We start from the raw sequence: 18,247 nt of genomic DNA on the forward strand, positions 1-18,247 counted from the left end.
GTAGACTGAGGTAAATAAACAAGGAGATTGGGAGGAGAAGAGGGAAGAAGTCTGGGTATTTCTCAGGTGATCCAGCTCAGCAAACTCTCCTGCCTTCCAGTTTTGTTGTTTTGTTTCTTTTTTTTTTTTTTAATACTTATTTTTGGATACTGCCAACTAGGTAGACCATCTCAGCCTCTCTTTCTCTTTCTTGTTCCTTTCCCTCTCTGTAGTTCCCCATTCCTTGCAGGACACGAAGGACAAACAGGAAAAATAAACAAACAACAAAACCCCCAAGAGACAGCTGGAATGGGTTGACCTAGTGCGTTATATGGAAAGCCGTGTCCACGTTAGAATTATGCTGGGGAAGGAGTTGGTGGGAGCAGGACGGCAGCTTGTCTTTGCTCTCTTCTCCTGTTTTAGAGTCCTGTGGAAGCCAGAGCTGAGAGGCCTGGAGTGGGGCTCAGGCTGCGGAACAGCCAGGGCTGGAGCAGGTGCCCCAAGGGAGAGTGGCAGGCTGAGTAAGGCAGGCCACGTCCCATAGCTGCACCCAGGGCTGGAGGGCAGTCTCTGAGGTCCTGGAGCTGGGGGGGGAACGGATGTCATGTTGAGAGGGTGGGGTGGTGCTGAGATCAGGGGGATGGCAAGTAGGAGGTCCCTGTAGGAACAAGACTATGATGATAAAGGAAACAGCATGGGCGTTCCTGTCGTGGCTCAACTGTGATGAACCCAACTAGGATCCACGAGGATGTGGGTTCAATCCCTGGCCTTGCTCAGTGGGTTCAGGATCTGGTGTTGCTGTGAGCTGTGGTGTTGGTCACAGACATAGCTTGGATCTGGCGTGGCTGTGGCCGTGGCATAAGCCAGCAGCTGCAGCTCTGATTTGACCCCTACCCTGGGAACCTCCATATGGTGGGTGCGGCCCTAAAAAGCAAGCAAGCAAACAAACAAAATCCAGTGACAACTGGAGAGCTCTACTGAACAGGGATGGGAAAAGAAAGGTGACACAGAAAACTGAAGAATCCCATGGTCTAAAATGTGGGCTCATGCATTTCAGAGGAGAACAGCAACACTATACAGTTATTTTTTTATCATGTTATTTACAACTTTAGAAACTTTTCCAGGGAGTTCCCATAATGGTGCAGTGGTTAACGAATCCAACTAGGAACCATGAGGTTGTGGGTTCGATCCCTGTCCTTGCTCAGTGGGTTAGGGATCCGGCATTTTGGTGAGCTGTGGTATAGGTCGCAGATGTGGCTCAGATCCTGCATTGCTGTGGCTGTGGTGTAGGCTGGTGGTACAGCTCCAATTGGACCCCTAGCCTGGGAACCTCCGTATGCTGTGGGAGCAGTCCAAGAAATGGCAAAAAGACAAAAAGAAAAAAAAAAAGAAACTTCTCCAATATAGGGCTTTACGCTGGGATGGAGGGAGCCGTCTCTTGTTGAATACTTGCTTAATGAAGAAAGGAAGCAAAAAAAAAAAAAAAAAAGTGAATGAATGAATAAGTTATCAATCAAAATATTTAGAATGGACAAGCAATGAGGCCCTACTATACAGCACAGGGAACTATATCCAGTTTCTTGGATGAGACCATGAGGGAAGATAATATAAGAAAGGGAATATATGCATATGTAAGACTGGGTCACTTTGCTGTACAGCAGAAACTGGCACAACATTGTAACTCAACTATACTTTAATAAAGATAAAAAGAAAAAAATAGAGGTGCGCTAAGGCTCATCACTAAGGAGTATAAGAGGAAACTTGAAAATCTTAAAAGCTGTGATGTGTCAGGTTGCCTGAGGGGACCTGCCTGCCGTTGGTAAGGAGTCCAAGCCACACCCAGCTAGGAGTCGGTGGGAGACGTGGGATGGCACCTCTTCTACACAGGTGGTCCCGAGGAAATCTTGCCCTGATGTGTGAGTGGAGGTCGGCCTGGCGGAGGAGGCATCGCTTTCAGCCAGGTTCCAATTCCACGGTGGGGCAAGGAGGTCCCCACACTGCCCTGTGCCAGGAGCAGGGGCAGGGCAGATTTTGCATGTGAGCTGAGTGAGGAATGCAATCACCCTTCATGAGGAGGACTGATCGGGACCCAGAGGGAAAATTACCCATTTAGCATCAGAACCTTCCAGAAGGCCCCGTGCAAGCATGTCCATAAAGGATTATCTATTCAGGTTAGCTGAAGGCTATCCTCTCCCATGTCAGGGGGACCTCCACACCCTGCACTGAGTGCATTCGTTGCCCACTTTCTAGAAAATGTGGGATCCAAGACCCACAGCCTGGCTGTCAGGCCTCCACTGCCAGAGCACAGGAACATGTCTCTTCTGGCTAGCTCAGTTGTATCCTCTCCTGCTTAAAAGGGGCCATGCAGCTGCATCTGTTTCTCTCCTGCTGGACTCTGAGCTCCCAAAGCTGGGGACCAGGAGGCTAGGAACATGGGTTCTGGAGCTGGGCTGGTTCTGCTCATCCATGAGGTCCCTCCTCCACTGACTCTGTGATTGTGGGCAAGTCCTTAGCCTCTGTAGGCATCCGAGTCATGGGGTGGGGGTTGCTTAAAGAAGTAAATGAATATGGCTTTGTAGTGCACCCAGAAGAGTGCCCTGCTGTCTAATGTTGCAGGCAGGGTCCCCAGGAAGCTGGCCCTGAGCTGGAGGTTCAGGTGCAGGAGGAAGATTGGGGAGGGCTCTGCAAACCAACACACCCAGGAAGGGAAGGGGAGGGAAGACGATGGGGCAGAAGGAGAGTCAAACCACCAAGTGGCCCAATGATATCCCAGCCATGCTAAGGGAGCTCTGGAGCCAGACTGGCTGTTCAGAATTGCCCGGGGTTGGGCTGCGAGGGTGGGGCCTTAATGCTCCTTGGTCAGCAGTCCCTGGATCTGTCGTGAACCTGGCTGAGGTGCTTCTCTGCAGTTGCGACCACTCTGGAAGGAACCAACAGCTTGAGGCTATTGGTTGAATTTCCAGAAGCTGGAGCAACAAAACTTTCCTTGATGAGGATCTGGGCAGGGTGGCATCGGTCCACCACCCTCCACCCTTCAGGCTCTTCGGATCATCTTCTTCACATACACGCAGGGAGCAGCTCACACAGGGCTCCCGTGGGTCTTTCTTCCCAAGGGAAGCTTAGCAGAGGAAGGTTAGTGAGATGAATTGTTGCCGTACCTGGTCTCAGGGTCCCAACTGGTACCCATCATCTACCTCCTCCACTATCCATCCTGGATTGCCCTCAGCCTCAGCTAGCACCTGTGCTGGTCCAAAAGGCTTACTTGCAGCCATTGCCTAGACCTCCATCCTTGTGGAGGGGGAGGTGATTCTGTGCCGCAAGTGCCCAAACAGGTGACTTGGCTGCCCACCACAGTCCCCTCTTCCCTCCTGTGTAAGAGCAGCTCAACCTCCTCCTGATGATCAGAGTCAATCACGCTGCAAAAATGCTCTTGTTACCTGCTGGTTCTGTGGCACAAGGGTCTGAAGAGAACAATTACAGCTTGTGATTAACTGGGGGCTAGGAGTTCCCGTCGTGGCGCAGTAGTTAACAAATCTGACTAGGAACCATGAGGTTGCGTGTTCAGTCCCTGGCCTTGCTCAGTGGGTTAAGGATCCGGCGTTGCCATGAGCTGTGGTGTAGGTTGCAGACGTGGCTCGGATCCTGCGTTGCTGTGGCTGTGGAGTAGGCTGGTGGCGACAGCTCTGATTTCACCCCTAGCCTGGGGACCTCCATATGCCGTGGGTGAAGCCCTAGAAAAGGCAAAAAGACCAAAAAAAAATATATATATATATATACAATTAAAAATAAATAAATAAATGGGGTCTATGGTTTATCTCCCTAATCTTCCTCCTCTAAGTTTCCCAGAGGAACAAAGACACTCCCTGTGTCTTCTGGTGGGAGTGTCTTCCTTTGGGAACCTGCAGATTCTTGGAGTCACATTGTTCAGGAAGCACAGATTCTCCAATGGGCATCATGGCAAGTAGGACCATTTTCCTCCACCTCCTGGATCTCTGGACCCATGTATCTTTCATGTTGGGTACACAGCTTTGTATCAAAGTCGTTGAATCAAAGTGTGTATTGCGTCACATAGGATGGCTCTTCAACCTTGTAAATATTGACTTTAAGTTGTCACTTCATCAGTGCCCTCAGCAGGCTTGTTCCTGCCTTCTGTCACACTGGTAGCTTCCAGATGATACACTGGGTGATACAATCAGAGGATCCCATGGTCCTGAGGCCACCACCACTTCTCCTTTGTTATAAAATTGGCCCTCTGGTTTGATGAACTGTTATGTGGATTCCATCCAGAGCTCAAACCCTCTGTAGTGATGTGGCTGAGGCTTAGTGTGGGCAGAAAAGGCAAATCTAAACCCAAGATGCATGTTCATTGCTGTCAGGAGAAATTGCCAGACTTTCCAGGGTAGAAGGAGACTTACTAGTCAACTTGCTACCATCTAGCTTGTTGGTTTCCTCAGAGCTTGGTGCTATATCTGGGTCAGTGTTTGTTTCTATTGCTGTTGGTCAGGTTGAATGTTTGGCAGTGGCAGTAGCTTTGGTAAAGGGAAGATTTTTCATAGCCTCCCTCTCTGCCATGGTGCCTATGCTGTTCACATTGCAACTTGCACAGCGTGGGTGGCCAATGAGAGGCTGGCTGATGCCAGTTGGCCATGCATTTTTGTCTACTTGGTTTTGATGGACCTTCTATGGTGGAAGCTCTCTGGTGGGAATAATAATGATAGGAAGGTCTTCATGCTCACTCCACATGTGAATCCATGTGCCTCTACCCCAAACCTCTATCCTTGGTCTTCTAAGTGTTTTTTTTCCCCTTCTCTTTAGGACTGAACCCTTGGCATATGGAGGTTCCCAAGCTAGGGCTTGGATCAGAGCTACAGCTGTTGCCCTACACTACAGCCATGCAAGATCCGAGCCATGTCTGCAACCTACAGTGCAGCTCATGGCAACACTGGATCCCCGACACACTGAGTGAGGCCAGGGATCGAATCTACATCCTCATGGACCCTAGTTGGACTCATTTCCACTGAGCCACAATGGGAACCCCTTTTAAGTGTTTTTAAATGTAGGTTTTATTATTTATCAGGTATGGTGGGGCCAACAGAACAGATGACTGTCATTGAAAAGCTAGTTTGTAACTCATAGTTCCCAAGAGAAGGGGGCATGCCTCACCATGCAGGGCTCTATGAGGAAGCACTGGGAGCAGTCCGAGGCAGAGAGTGAGGGGCAAGTGTAGGTGAGAATCTTTATCACAATTTCCATGGGATGTAACCTGCAAGGCAGAGAAAGCAGGGGGAACATGTTTACGACTGGCTGATTTGAATAATTTCAGTAGGCTCCAGGCTGCCTGTACTCTGTCGTGTTCATGGCCCTTGGGCATGACTAGGGTACGGGACTATTGGTTCCAGAGGGTCAGAGACAAGTGAGAGCCCAATAAAGGTGGGGCTGGGGGTAGGGTTTATGATTGGCTGATTTGCATTTGAAAAGGATGCTCAAAGGCAATTGTTTGCTCTTTGTAGGAATTAGCCAGCCTGGTGAGGGCCAGGGCAGCAAGAGCAATGCTCTCCTTTCATGATGTCAAAACATCATAAAATAAAGAAATATATATATATGACTCTCTGGCCATTTATCCTGGCTGCTGGTTACTGCCCATGAGTCCATATATATTCTGATCTTGGGCAACTTCTTTGTTCATATAAAGTAGATGCCCAGCTACACTGCATAAACTCTATCCATTGAAAGGATTTCCCTTACCATTGTCTTTCAAAATCACTCCTCCCTCTTTCAAGGTCTCTACTTCTACTCCTGAGTAGGGCTACACTGCAGCTGCTGTCCATTTTCACCTTTAATCCACACACTGAGCTGAACCATCTGTGAACCAAGCCTGGGCTTTTGCTTCCTCCGTCAGATGGCCATAAGGGATCCCCTCACCCCAAGTCACAGGGTGAGCTCAGGGGGAGTATAAGAATGGTGGATGATGTGGAGGTCAAGCTCACACAACTTGCTTCTGTGTCCTCTGGCCCTGCTGGGCTTGGTTCTGGAGGAGCCATTTCCACTTGCCATGGATTATTTTGGGGCCCCCTGTTGTTGTGATGTGGTGAGACAGGGCAGAACTCCGTCAGTTGAGGCCCATGCTGTCTTTATCAGGGCTCAGTAGTTGCACTGGGCATGTTTTCCCAAAGACACACACTCCCTACAACAGATGGTAAAGCCTCAATTCCAAACCCCAAAGGATCTACATCGTGATTCTTCCTTTGGGATTTACCATAAAGCCCACATAGCATCATTTCCCTTTATCGAGAACTTAAACTTTAGTGTCTGCCAGGTTATGGGGGCCAAGTAACAGGGCTGCTTTCATCCCAGCCTAGACGTGTTGCAGAGCCCTTTTCTCTTCTGGATGCCATTAATAGCTGGCAGATTTTCATGTTCCTTGGTATATAGGAAAGACCAGTACTTCCAGATGTGGAAAATGCAAAGAATCTAGAACAAGGCATTGTGCTTCCTTCTTGTTGGTGAGCGTCAACATTTATCCGTTGCAATGGAAGGGATGTCCTGTCATGCCCTTTACTGCTCAGTTCCTAAAAATGTTACCACTAGAGAAGGACTATGAGTCTTTGAGGGAATTTTCCTCCCACCCTCTGAAACCCACGTGGTCTCCAAAGCCCTGTTGGATATGATTCGCACGATGCCATTAATACAGAGGATCAGTAGGATGTCCTGTGGGATCTCCTGATGGTTCAGATCACCTTGTCTATCTCATGACCAAGGGTGGGGGTGTTAGAAGAGCTGTGGGGAGAACTTGTAAATGTATGCTGTTATTCATCCCAGAATGCTTTCTGATCCTTTTTCTGATTGTGATCGAAAAGAACCCATCCACGAAATCAATGGCTGAAACCATGTTCTTGAGGCCACGTTAATCGACTCTAGTGAAGATACCTCACCTGATGTGAAGCTACCACATCTGATGCTACATCTGATATGAAAGCTGCAATTGGGGCAATGGCTTGGCTGAGTTTGAGGAGTTCGTTGTCATTTTCCAGAATCCAATTGATTTTGTGCAGGGGCTACACTGGTGGATTAAAGGGAGATGGGATGGGAACTCCCACTGTCGCATCTCTTAGATCTTTAAAAGGAGCAGAAGATCCTGTCTTCCTGGGAGTCAATATTATTGTTTATTTTCTATCTTGATTTGAGGGGGCAGTTACAGAGGCTTCCCACTTTGGATGCCATTCCCATCAGGAGAGCTCTTACTCCACAGGCTAGGACTCAATGTGTCAATTTCCCAGGATTATCTATACTGGCATCCCAACCAGTGAAGCCACCCACGGAGAGGCAGACTTTGGCCACCACTCCATTGATTACATGTTTCCCCTACATCTCCTACCAGGGGACTGTGATAACTCTTTGGATCTCCAAGTATCAATGTCAACTCAAACCCTGTGTCCAACAGTCTTCAAAATGTGTGGGTGTTTCCCTCTCCCCAGGGCTCAGAATTATTACTGGTCATCGTTGCTGTGATGTTACAGGATCCTCCCCTGTGGGAACTTAGCATTCTTCCCATTCTGTGGATTCCAGGTCCAAAAAGTGGACAAGTAACTATGACTTTTTACTGGGACATCTGCCCTCAGCCTCTTTATCATTCGTCTTTGATTTTTTTTTTTAAGGGTACACATTGAGTGGTATCCTTGTTGGTTGCTCTTCTCTTTTGCCTCCAGGGATGCTGTATTCTATTACCCATCTTGGTGACTCTCTGTGGATCAGTGGCCCTCTGACCTTGCCACTTACTACACTAATTACATCCTCCTGGCTTCTGGGCAATTAAGTGCCACATTATCATGCGTCCCCTATTGTTTCAGTGTTCCTTCCACGGTCCCCATTCCCGGTTCTGTAACAGCCTCCTCAGATCACCAGCTGTGGTCTACGGTGGGGGGGGTGGGGGGGTGGCGGGGTGGGAGTTCTCATTGAACTTCACAGAGATGCTGGTGCCCCTCTCTCCCATGCCTTTTGTGAATGATATGGTCTCTAAACTTTCCTGTGGAGCATAAGCATCTGGGTTCTTGGCCTTACAGAGTATATCTATTCTTGCATGCCTACTTTAAATTCCTTCTTCCACTATCTGCCATGGCACTGCCGGCCCTGAGTGTGGGTCTTTGCTTCCTTCATGCTCTTAGGAGACCTCTAAGGAGCACATCTCTCCATCTTCCAGGTTCTTGCCAACATTTGAAATCTTGTGTTCTGAAAGAGTGCTCTCAAATGGACAAAGTGTGTCTAATTCAGCCTCTTGTTTTGGTTCCCTTGCTCAAGCTCCATCAGTGTCCAAACTTATATGTAATCTTCTGGCTCCAGCAGGTACAGGCTCCATAGATCTTGCTAGTGCCTTTAAGGTACAACCTTTTTCCTCGTATGAGACTCAGCATGAAGCCAGGTAGGTTTTGTGGTGATTTAATCCTAGGGTAGGAGTTGAGGAAGTAGTGGTCAATGTGGAAGGGCAGGTGTCTCCTGATCTGGCAGAGGATTTTGCATTGCCTGCAAGGAAGGGGAGGGGTTGGCTCTTGGTGGGGACAGAGGGGCCGCTCCTGCAGGTGCTGAGGGGAATCTGGTGATGTACGCTTTTCCAAGGCCTTCTTCTGATGTCTCCATCCCAGGGTCAGGGTCTAATTTTTGCCAACTGGGCTCTCATCTTGGCCTAGCGGACCTGCCAGATTGGGAACTGGGAGTCTAACCTTCGATGGTGCTCAGCTATCCTAATGACTCCACCTGATGCCTGGTCCTCAGCTCCTCTACCTGCTGCTGCAAGAGAGGTGGGCCCTCATGTATATTTCCAAAGAGGTCCATGTGCTTCACAGCAGCTTTTGAGTGGTAATGGATGAGTCTTATCTTTTCATTCTCTTTACAGATGACGATCTAGTTTAGCTGGATTCCATCATCCTTTGAGTTATTTCCTTCCTATTTTTCAACTAGCGGGTACACGGCACCAGCCAATGTACTTCCTTACATAAGGATACCATCCCCCTCAGCAGCTACAAAAGTTGTCACAGTTGGCCCAACACCTTCCCGGAGTGATGGGGTCTTTATTGCCAATGGAGTGGAGATTGCGTGGTCCCCCTCTCAGCACGTGCTTTCTCTGGGACTACTCGTGTTTCTGGTTGTCACGGGTTCGGTTTTCTGGGAAGCAGACACTGCAGTGGAGGTCCGTGCGTCTGATGTTTATGAAAGTGTGCATCTGGTCTCGGCACCTGTAGGAGGGAGGGAGGCGAAGCATGATGGAGCAGCGGGAGAAGTCAGGCTGCAGGCCGGCCCAACAGCAGTCCATGGGGAACATCAGAGCTTGAAGAGCCCTTAAGAGTTGAACCAGGATGGCTGGGGCTTCCTACCTCTGTGGTCATCAGGCATTGAATGCCTGGGAAGGAGCATGACCTTGGGGGAGGCAATTCCAGAAGTAGCTGCTGACAGAGCAAAGCCATCCTTTGACTGGCATCTAGGACACATAGATGTTATCAGTGGGACATCTGGACACATCACAGTGTCCCCCACAAAAAAAAGTTTAGTTGCTTTTATTGGTATGATTATTTCCCTCTCTCAGAACTTCATACAACACCCAGCGTATAGCAGAGGCTCAGCAGTGAATATTGTGAGATAAATGAAACCAGGCGGATTATGTCTGGAGCATCCTTTTAAGAAACTGGCTCGGTGCAGTGCCTTAGCTGGGGCTCACGAACTGTGGTCCAACAGAGACCTCAGTGGTTGCTAAGTCAGGCAGCCCTGTGCCTACAGTTCCGCTTGTCCCTTCTCAGCAAGGCAGCCGTAGCAGGCTCCCGGGGATGCAGGCTGGCATCGGGGGTGGCCGGGATTAGAACACTGATGTGGGGGTGATCAGGAGAGACATCTACCCACCTTTGGGCCACAGGAAGGGGAGACATCTCTGTTCCCTACAAACCAAAGTTGACCAATCTGCGGTAGAAGAAGCAGATCCCACAGAGATAGGACCCCGACATTTAAATAACCTATTAAATGGCTTTCATTGTCAATAATCTGATTTGCACTCAGGCAAGACAAGTTGGATGCTTCTGAATGGCCTCGAATACGTCAATATGTAACGAGAAGATAAGAAAGAGAATTAGGTTCAAGCACCAAGGCTCTTGCTTTACATCTTTCATTTTCTGGGCGAGATCGCTAAATAGTTTTATATGGAACCAGAAATTGCTGCCTAATGCTAATTTGTGAGAGATACAATCAGTGCTGAGGTAAATGATATAGAGAATTGATACCGGAATAAATTGGGATGTGTCCCTTTAAATAACAATATCGACAAAAGTTTGGCACAGAGGCCAGGGGTCTCCGTTAAGCAACAATGCTCTTCCTGAGAGCGGAGGCTGGGTTTAGGGGGACAGCCGTCTGGAGTCAGAGGCCAGCTGGCACCCGGCTCCTCCCCTTGCCAGCCCTGTGACCTTGGTGAGTTACTTCTCTCAGGCTTCGTTGCTCCAAGATGCGTAATAAATGTCACAGGGGTTGTTATGAGGGTGACGTGATGTGTCGCACGTAAAACCCTGAGCACTGTACTTGGCACAGAACAGTCCATAAACGTTAGCTGTTATTATTTATTATAATTGCTTGGCTCTTACCTGGAAGGCTAAACGTTGGCCTCCGGGGAAGGTGCAGTGGGGGGTGTCCTGGTGGCACCAGTGTTTCTAGCCCTTTGAATGGAAAGCCAGCCTCTCCCGAGTCTGGGGAGATAAACCCGGGTAGATAAACCCAGGCATCAGGGTGCTTACCTCCTTGAGGGAGGATTGCGATTGCAGGAAATCTCAAAAAAACAAAACAAAACAAAACAAAAACAAAAACTCCTTGAAATTTGGGGGAAACCTCATGTTCTTAGCTTTTTTTTTTTTTTTTTTCCCCTGGGCCACACCCACAGCCTATGGAAGTTCCCAGACTAGGGATGGAATCAGAGCTGAAGCAGCCAGCGTGCATCACAGCCACAGCAATGCGAGATCTGAGCTGCTTCTGCAACCTACATTGCAGCTCATGGCAACACCAGATCCTTCACCCACTGACTGAGGCCAGGAATCGAACCTGCCTTCTCATGGATACTAGTCAGGTTCATTACCACTGAGCCACACGGGAACTCTGGAAACCTCATGTTCTTGTTGAACTTTCCTTCATCCCTCAGGCTGATCCGTTAGCTTCCATAGATGTTCTAAGAATGAAAAGCCTTACTCCTAGCTTAGCAGTAGAAAGACTTTCTTGGCTCTAAATCTTGCAAAGCACTTCGGGCATTGTATCCTTGTTTGGTGCTATGATTATTGGGCTGTTTTATTTTCTGATTCGTCTGTGAGCGCTCTAAGGGGGCGTATTGTATCTTTCACATCTTTCAGTGACTAGCATCCGTTGGGCTACCATATTAGGACATGAGAGGAAATTGGCCTTAGGGGGATTTCCTCTTGCTCCATTGGTTGGTTGCTCCATTGGCTTCTTTCCATGTGGTTGGTTGGGTGTCTTAAGGCTGCAAGTTGGCTGGATGGTGTGGTTCCTATTGGATAGTGGTGCTTTCTGCACCCTGGGATGATGGAAGTATTTTAAGAAAGAAGTGACCTTGGGAAAGGGCCTTGGTGTGTGTGTGTGTGTGTGTGTGTGTGTGTGTGTGTGTGTGTGTGTGTGTGTGTGTGTGTGTGGTGTCTTTTTAGGGCTGTTTCTGGGCATACAGAAATTCCCAGGCTAAGGGTCAGATCTGAGCTGTATCTGCCTGCCTATGCCACAGCCACAGCAATGCAGGATCCAAGCTGCACCTGCAACCTACACCACAGCTCATGGCAATGCTGAATCTTTAACCCACTGAGCAAGGCCAGGGATTGAACCTGAGTCCTCATGGATACCAGTCAGATTCATTATAGCTAAGCTACAATGGGAACTTGGGGAAAGGGCTTTTTAGAAGCTATTGCAATGCTCTGTGGAGAAGAATCCAACCCTAACTGACATTAAAGCTGCTATAGGCCTCCCTCCTGAGTTTAGACAAATTCTGCTGAGGAATTGTATTCCCTAAGAGACTCTGAATGTGCTTTTTGTTGTTGTTGCTATTGGTTTTAGGTTACTTTTTTTCCGTGGCGGGAACCAGCCTGGGCTACTCAAGTGGAATATCCCACATCTTATTAGTGTCGTGACTGTTGTTATTTTAAGCACCTGGTGATGAGCACAAGGAGCACAGGTTCCCTTCGGCTGAGAAAAAGGTAAGATATCAATCATCATGGCCTTGACCTAATACTAGAACCTTCATGAGCATCCCTGCCAGAGCCAGTGGCCCATGTTTTGCTCAGCCTGCCTGACCCAGTCCTCCATCCCTGGTTCCAGCATCTCCACCCTGGCTGAGCCTGGGTCCTTGTCTGATGATTTTAGCACCTGCTTAAATCATGGTGCTACTTAGTGACCTCAGGTTCCTTCTTCACGAAGACAGCCCAGCGAGCACAGCCAAAGATGTGTCTCCCAGAGACATGAAGGGAAGGTCTTGGCACCTGTAGCAAATACTCATTAAATGTGGGCTGGATAAGGGGAGTGGTCCTGCAGAACTCTGTGGCTCAATCTCTCTTTTTTTTTTTTTTTTTGTCTTTTTAGGGCCACACCTGTGCTGTAGGAGGTTCCCAGGCTAGGGGTCCAACCATAGCTGTAGCTGCCAGCCTACACCAGAGCCACAGCAACGCAGGATCTGAGCTGTGTCTGTCACCTACACCACAGCTCACGGCAACACCGGATCCTTCACCCACTGAGTGAGGCCAGGGATCGAACCCGCCTTCTCATGGATGCTAGTCGGGTTCGTTACCTGCTGAGCCACGATGGGAACTCCCGTGGTTCAATCTTTTGACCTTCTCTATTTCTTGTGCTATATAAGAAATTGAGGCAAGCCAGTATGCTCGTGGTCACTGGAGCCAAAGACCTTCTGATCCAGGAAATTGATTTCATCCATTCATCTTTAGTTGAACCAGAGCCAAATGGTGGCTTGTAATAGTCATTTGAACATGTTGAAATATTATTTCTAAAATAGTCATTCAACACAACCTGTCTGGAAGTTTTCTGGAGAGGAGATATTTTTGGAATCCTTTTGACAGCCAGGCCAGCACAATTGTGTAGAGAATGACTAATGAGTTGTCACTTGGTCTTTTAGCCCCTCCTTTTGCGAACAAGCTTTATTGAGTGAGTGATTTTGTAGTGGACAAGTCCTGTTGACCATGATACCTGTACCAGGGCTCTGGGTGTGCCAGGCTGTCTCGTGTGAAGAGATGTTGGCTAGTGCATGATCAGAGCCCTCCCAGCAACCACACTAGGCCAAAAGTATTTCAGGGCAAACACAGACCCAAGTAGAAATGGATGCACTTCAGGTTTTCAAAGGTGCTTGTTTTTTTATGGGTTTTCTTTGTTTGTTTGTTTGTCTGTCTGTCTCTTTTTAGGCCACACCCACAGCATGCGGAAGTTCCCAGGCTAGGGGTCAAATTGAAACCATAGCTGCTGCCTATGAAACCATCGCCACAGCCATGCCAGATCCAAGCTGCATCTTCGACCTATACAGCAGCCTGCAGCAACGCCCACCCTTAACCCACTGAACAGGGCCAGAGATCAAACCCGCATCCTCTTACTAGTCAGATTCCTTTTTTTTTTTTTTTTCTCTTTGCCATTTCTTGGGCCGCTCCCTTGGCATATGGAGGTTCCCAGGCTAGGGATTGAATCGGAGCTAGAGCCACCAGCCTACACCAAAGCCGCAGCAACGCGGAATCCGAGCCACGTCTGCAACCTACACCACAGCTCACGGCAATGATGGATCCTTTAACCCACTGAGCAAGGCCAGGGATCGAACCCGAAACCTCATGGTGCCTAGTCGGATTCGTTAACCACTGAGCCATGACGGGAACTCCACTAGTCAGATTCTTAACCCACTGAGCCACATCAGGAACTCCTTGATTTTTAAAAATACCTCCTGACTCCATTTTTTCTCCATGAGTAATCTCTGGTTTCCAGAGCGGGCGTCGAAGCCTTTAGTTTTGATGGGTAAAACAGCATTGCTTTTAGGAGCTTCCAATTGGGTTGCAAACCAGGCAGGGAGATGGCTTTCCCCCCAGTGGGACAAAACCCTGGCACCTGGGACGGTGCCTCTGGGGCCATGTGGGTCCGAGGACCCAGCACTCAGATCTGCACTTGGGCCCCTGCGAAGCCAGAGAGCTGCAGGCCACGGCCAGAGCCGGCCACCAGCCAGCACTAAATCCATTCTTCGGCTTGAGGCAGAATGAGTGCCTTTCTGAATAAGCTCTCAAAACTGAGAGCTGGAGCTCCCCGCCCTGAGTGGGATGAGACAGGTGGGGACAGAGCACAGCTGACTGATGTCACGTTCGCCTCGTAAATGGTGAGGGAGCTGCAGGCGGGGGATGCGTGCGCTGCCTCCCAGCTCAAGAAAAGTGGCCTCATCAGAAGGCGAGAGGGTCAGTGAGGTTTCCCGGGCCGAGACCCTGTGAGGTCTGATAAGAAAGGGAGCAATTTTAAAAATCAATGGAATATTTACTAGGATCTGAGTGTAGTCCTCAATCTATTGCAAGGGATGCTTTCCAGGTATCTATAAATAAAAGATGCTCGGCCTTCCATGCAGGTCTCCTAGACCCTGGAGGAAGGTGCAAGGCAGAAAAAAGCCCTCTTCACATCAGAACCTTCTCTGATAGACGGCGTCTCCCCCTGACATTTTCATTAGCCGGAAATTTATGTTCCTATTTCTGTCTGTAGTAATGACCATTCATAGCCATAGCATGGTGGCGGCTAATGGGCAGGAATGGGAAGAAAAGAATTCTTTAATTAATGCAAAATTGAAGCATTTTCTTTCTTCACTTTGAGAAGCCAGGTAATTCACAGCAGTTCTTGGCACGGGAGTGGAGGTAAAATAATTCTACACAGTTTCTCGTGATTAAAAGATTGTAAAAGAATTTTAGTTACCTCTTTAAATTATTTATCTTGTAAGTGAGAAAGAGTGAAGGTGATGGAAATGCTGTCCTGAGGTTCAGAGCAGACCCTGCAGAAACTTCCTTCTGGGGGGCTGCCTGCCCCTGGCGTCTGGGCTCTGGACCCTGTCTCTTTCTCGGGCTGGCTGGGGCTCTGCGGCCACCCAATAGTGATCATACCCTCACACATCCTATTTGGGCCTCCTTCTGCATGTTTTTTTTAATTATTATTATTTTTTTTTAAGATTGCACCTGTGGCATATGGAAATTCCCAGGCTAGGGGTTGAATCCGAGCCTCATCTACAACCTATGCTGTAGCTTGTGGCAATGCCAGATCCTTAACCCACTGAGTGGGTTCCAGGGATCCAATCTGCATCCTCATGGACATTATGTCTGGTTCTTAACCCACTGAGCCATAATGGGAACTCTGTGCATGATTTTTTTAAAAAAACCTATCACTTTTTAATTCACTTCCTGCATGATTATTTAGGCTTGGTTGGAAGGGAAACTGGCCCGTTCCTGGGATTTTCTCTCCAAAGCAATGCTCTTAAGAGCAGGCTTTTAAACTTTTTTTTTTTTTTTTTAATGGCCATACCTGAGGTATATGGAAGTTCCCAGGCTAGGGGTCAAATCAGAACTGCAGCTCTTAGAGTTCCTATCACGGCACAGCAGAAACGAATCTGACTAGGAACCATGAGGTTCCAGGTTTGATCCCTGGCATTGCTCAGTGGTTAAGGATCCAGCATTGCTGTGAGTTGTGGGGTAGGTCGCAGACGTAGCACAGATCCTGAGTTGCTGTGGCTGTGGTGTAGGCTGATGGCTATAGCTTCGATTTGACCTCTCTCCTGGAAACTTCCATAGGCCGAGTGTGCAGCCCTAAGAAGAAGAAGAAGAAAAAAAAAAGAACTGCAGCTATCAACCTACACCACAGCCACAGCAATATGGGATATGGGATCGGAGCCATGTCTGCGACCTGCACCACAGCTCATGGCAACACTGAATCCTTAACCCACTGAGTGCGGCCAGGGATCGAAAACGAGTCCTCATGAAAAAATAGCTGGGTTCTTTACCGCTGAGTCATGATAGGATCTCCAGCCTTTTAAATTGTTACAGTTGCCCTGCAAGAGAGTTTTTTGTTTTGTTTTGTATGTTTAAGTCAGAAGTCAGGTATCCGAGAGGCCAAGTAGTTTGCCGAAGGGAATAGAGCCGGGAGGCTGAGCAGAGTGCCTGACAGTCTGTGGGGCTCAGCCTCTTTCTGCCTCCCCAGGGTGCACTTCCCAGACTTTCCAGCCCCTTCCTCCACTCCTGAGAACACACTTGCCTGAGAGAAAGCGAGGAGGAACACGAAGCAGATGAGGCAGGCAGGCCAATCCTAGAGCTGGTGTCTGGGTCTCCTGTGCTGGGGAGAGCAGCTGTGGACAGCTGTCACACTGTCCCCGGGCAGGGGAGCTCAGCCCACCCACGCTGCCTTGCAGAGTCCTGGCGGCAGGCCCCACAGAGTAGGGTCCTGCTCCAGAGAGGTGGGAGTCCAGGGATGCCCATGGAGGATTTAGCAGCTTGGATGGGGAGAGGGCAGGGGTCTCCACACGGAGGAAAGTCCTCCCTCTCTGCCTCTGCCAGCTCATCCTGTTGGATGTGGGTCCCTCTCTTTACACATCACGGTTTTAAAGAAGTCTTGCTAAAATCCTAGAGCAGAAACCGCCATTGTCACTGCCATGGCTCGGGTTTGATCCCAGGCCTAGGAACTTCCACATGCTGCGGGGAAGGCTAAAAAAAAAAAAAAAAAAAATTGGAGCAGAAAGTTCTGGGGCTGAAAGATGTGCCATCAGTCCCAGCATAGCGAATGGCCTTACCTCATTTTATAGTGAACTGTAATCTTCATTTACTGGAGGGGTTCTTCCTTATCCCCTGTACAAGACAGCCTCTATTATATATATTTATATAGTCTATAGATTATGTATAAAATTGAATATACTCAATCAGGTAGACTAATTTACAGGTGATTTCAAAGTTTTTCTTTTTTATGGGTGCTTTTTTAGGGCCGCACCTGTAGCATATGGAAGTTCCCAGGCTAGGGGTCAAGTTGGAGCTGCAGCTGCCGGCCTATGCCACAGCCACAGCAACTCCAGATCTTCCACCTACTGAGCAAGGCCAGGGATTGAACCCACATCCTCATGGATACTAGTCGGGTTCGTTACCACTGGGCCAAAATGGAAACACCTAATTTCAAGTGTTTTTAAGGGTAGTTTTGACAATGTAACTTTTTAAATTAAATTAAATTAAATTAAATTAAATTTTATTTTCCCACTGTACAGCAAGGGGATCAAGTTATCCTTACATGTATACATTACATTTTACATTTTTTTCCCCACCCTTTGTTCTGTTGCAACATGAGTATCTAGACAAAGCTCTCAGTGCTACTCAGCAGGATCTCCTTGTAATTCTATTCTAAGTTGTGTCTGATAATCCTCATATTCCAACTGAAAGGTTCATATTTCTAAGAAGAATAATACTATTCTCTTTTTTTTTTTTCCTGTTTTGGCCACACCTGCAACATACGGAAGTTCTTGGGCCAGGGATCAAACCTGTATCTCTGCAGCCACCCAGGCCACTGCACCACTGCAGTCAGATTCTTTTTTTTTTTTTTTTTTTTCTTTTTGGGGCCACCCTCGGTATATGGAGATTCCCAGGATGGGTGTTGAATCAGAGCTCTAGCTACCAGCCTACACCACAACTAGAGCAATGAGGGTTCTGAGCCACGTCTGTGACCTGCACCAGAGCTCAAGGCAATGCCAGATCCTCAACCCACTGAGCAAGGCCAGGGATTGAACCCAGGTCCTCAAGGATCTTAGTCAGGTTCATTAACCGCTGAGCCATGACGGGAACTCCAAGAACAATTCTATTCTATTTTTTTTTTTTTTTTTTTTGCCATTTCTTTGCCATTTCCTGCGGCATATAGAGGTTCCCAGCTAGGGGTCGAATCAGAGCTGTAGCCGCCAGCCTACACCACAGCCACAGAAACTCCGGATCCTTAACCCACTGAGCAAGGCCAGGGATCGAACCCACAACCTCATGGTTCCTAGTCGGATTCGTTAACCACTGAGCCACGTCGGGAACTCCAACAATTCTATTCTTATGAGGATAGAGAGATATGACTATGGCCTCCATTGACTGTGCTCCTGCCACCCTCTTTGATGCGCACTTGAAGTCATAGAATCCCTACAAGTACCCTTGAAGGTAGGTATTGTTCCCATTTTCCGGGATGAAGAACGTGATGATGGGAGAGCTCAATAACTAGTATGAACTTGGGA

At 48.3% G+C, this 18,247-nt stretch overlaps 1 protein-coding gene across 5 annotated transcripts in view; it reads left to right on the forward strand.

The window, feature by feature from the left end:
- Positions 1-16,725, forward strand: part of ZNF536 (zinc finger protein 536) — a 530,657-nt gene extending 513,932 nt beyond the window's left edge. For 4 of the 5 annotated variants that reach the window (XR_014805071.1, XR_014805069.1, XR_014805070.1 and 1 more), the window contains 2 exons: positions 12,055-12,194; positions 15,798-16,725. The gene's annotated coding sequence lies outside the window, so the exon portion shown is untranslated. Of the gene's footprint in view, positions 1-12,054; positions 12,195-12,576; positions 13,437-15,211 lie in introns of all 5 variants that reach the window. The other variant, XR_014805072.1, reaches the window with a different exon arrangement.
- Positions 16,726-18,247: the final 1,522 nt, after the last annotated feature.

Source organism: Sus scrofa, chromosome 6 (assembly GCF_054392235.1).
Source record: "Sus scrofa isolate SSC_HxYL_T2T_F1_AM1 chromosome 6, Sscrofa_HxYL_maternal_Yorkshire_Landrace_v2.0, whole genome shotgun sequence".
NCBI lineage: Eukaryota > Metazoa > Chordata > Mammalia > Artiodactyla > Suidae > Sus > Sus scrofa.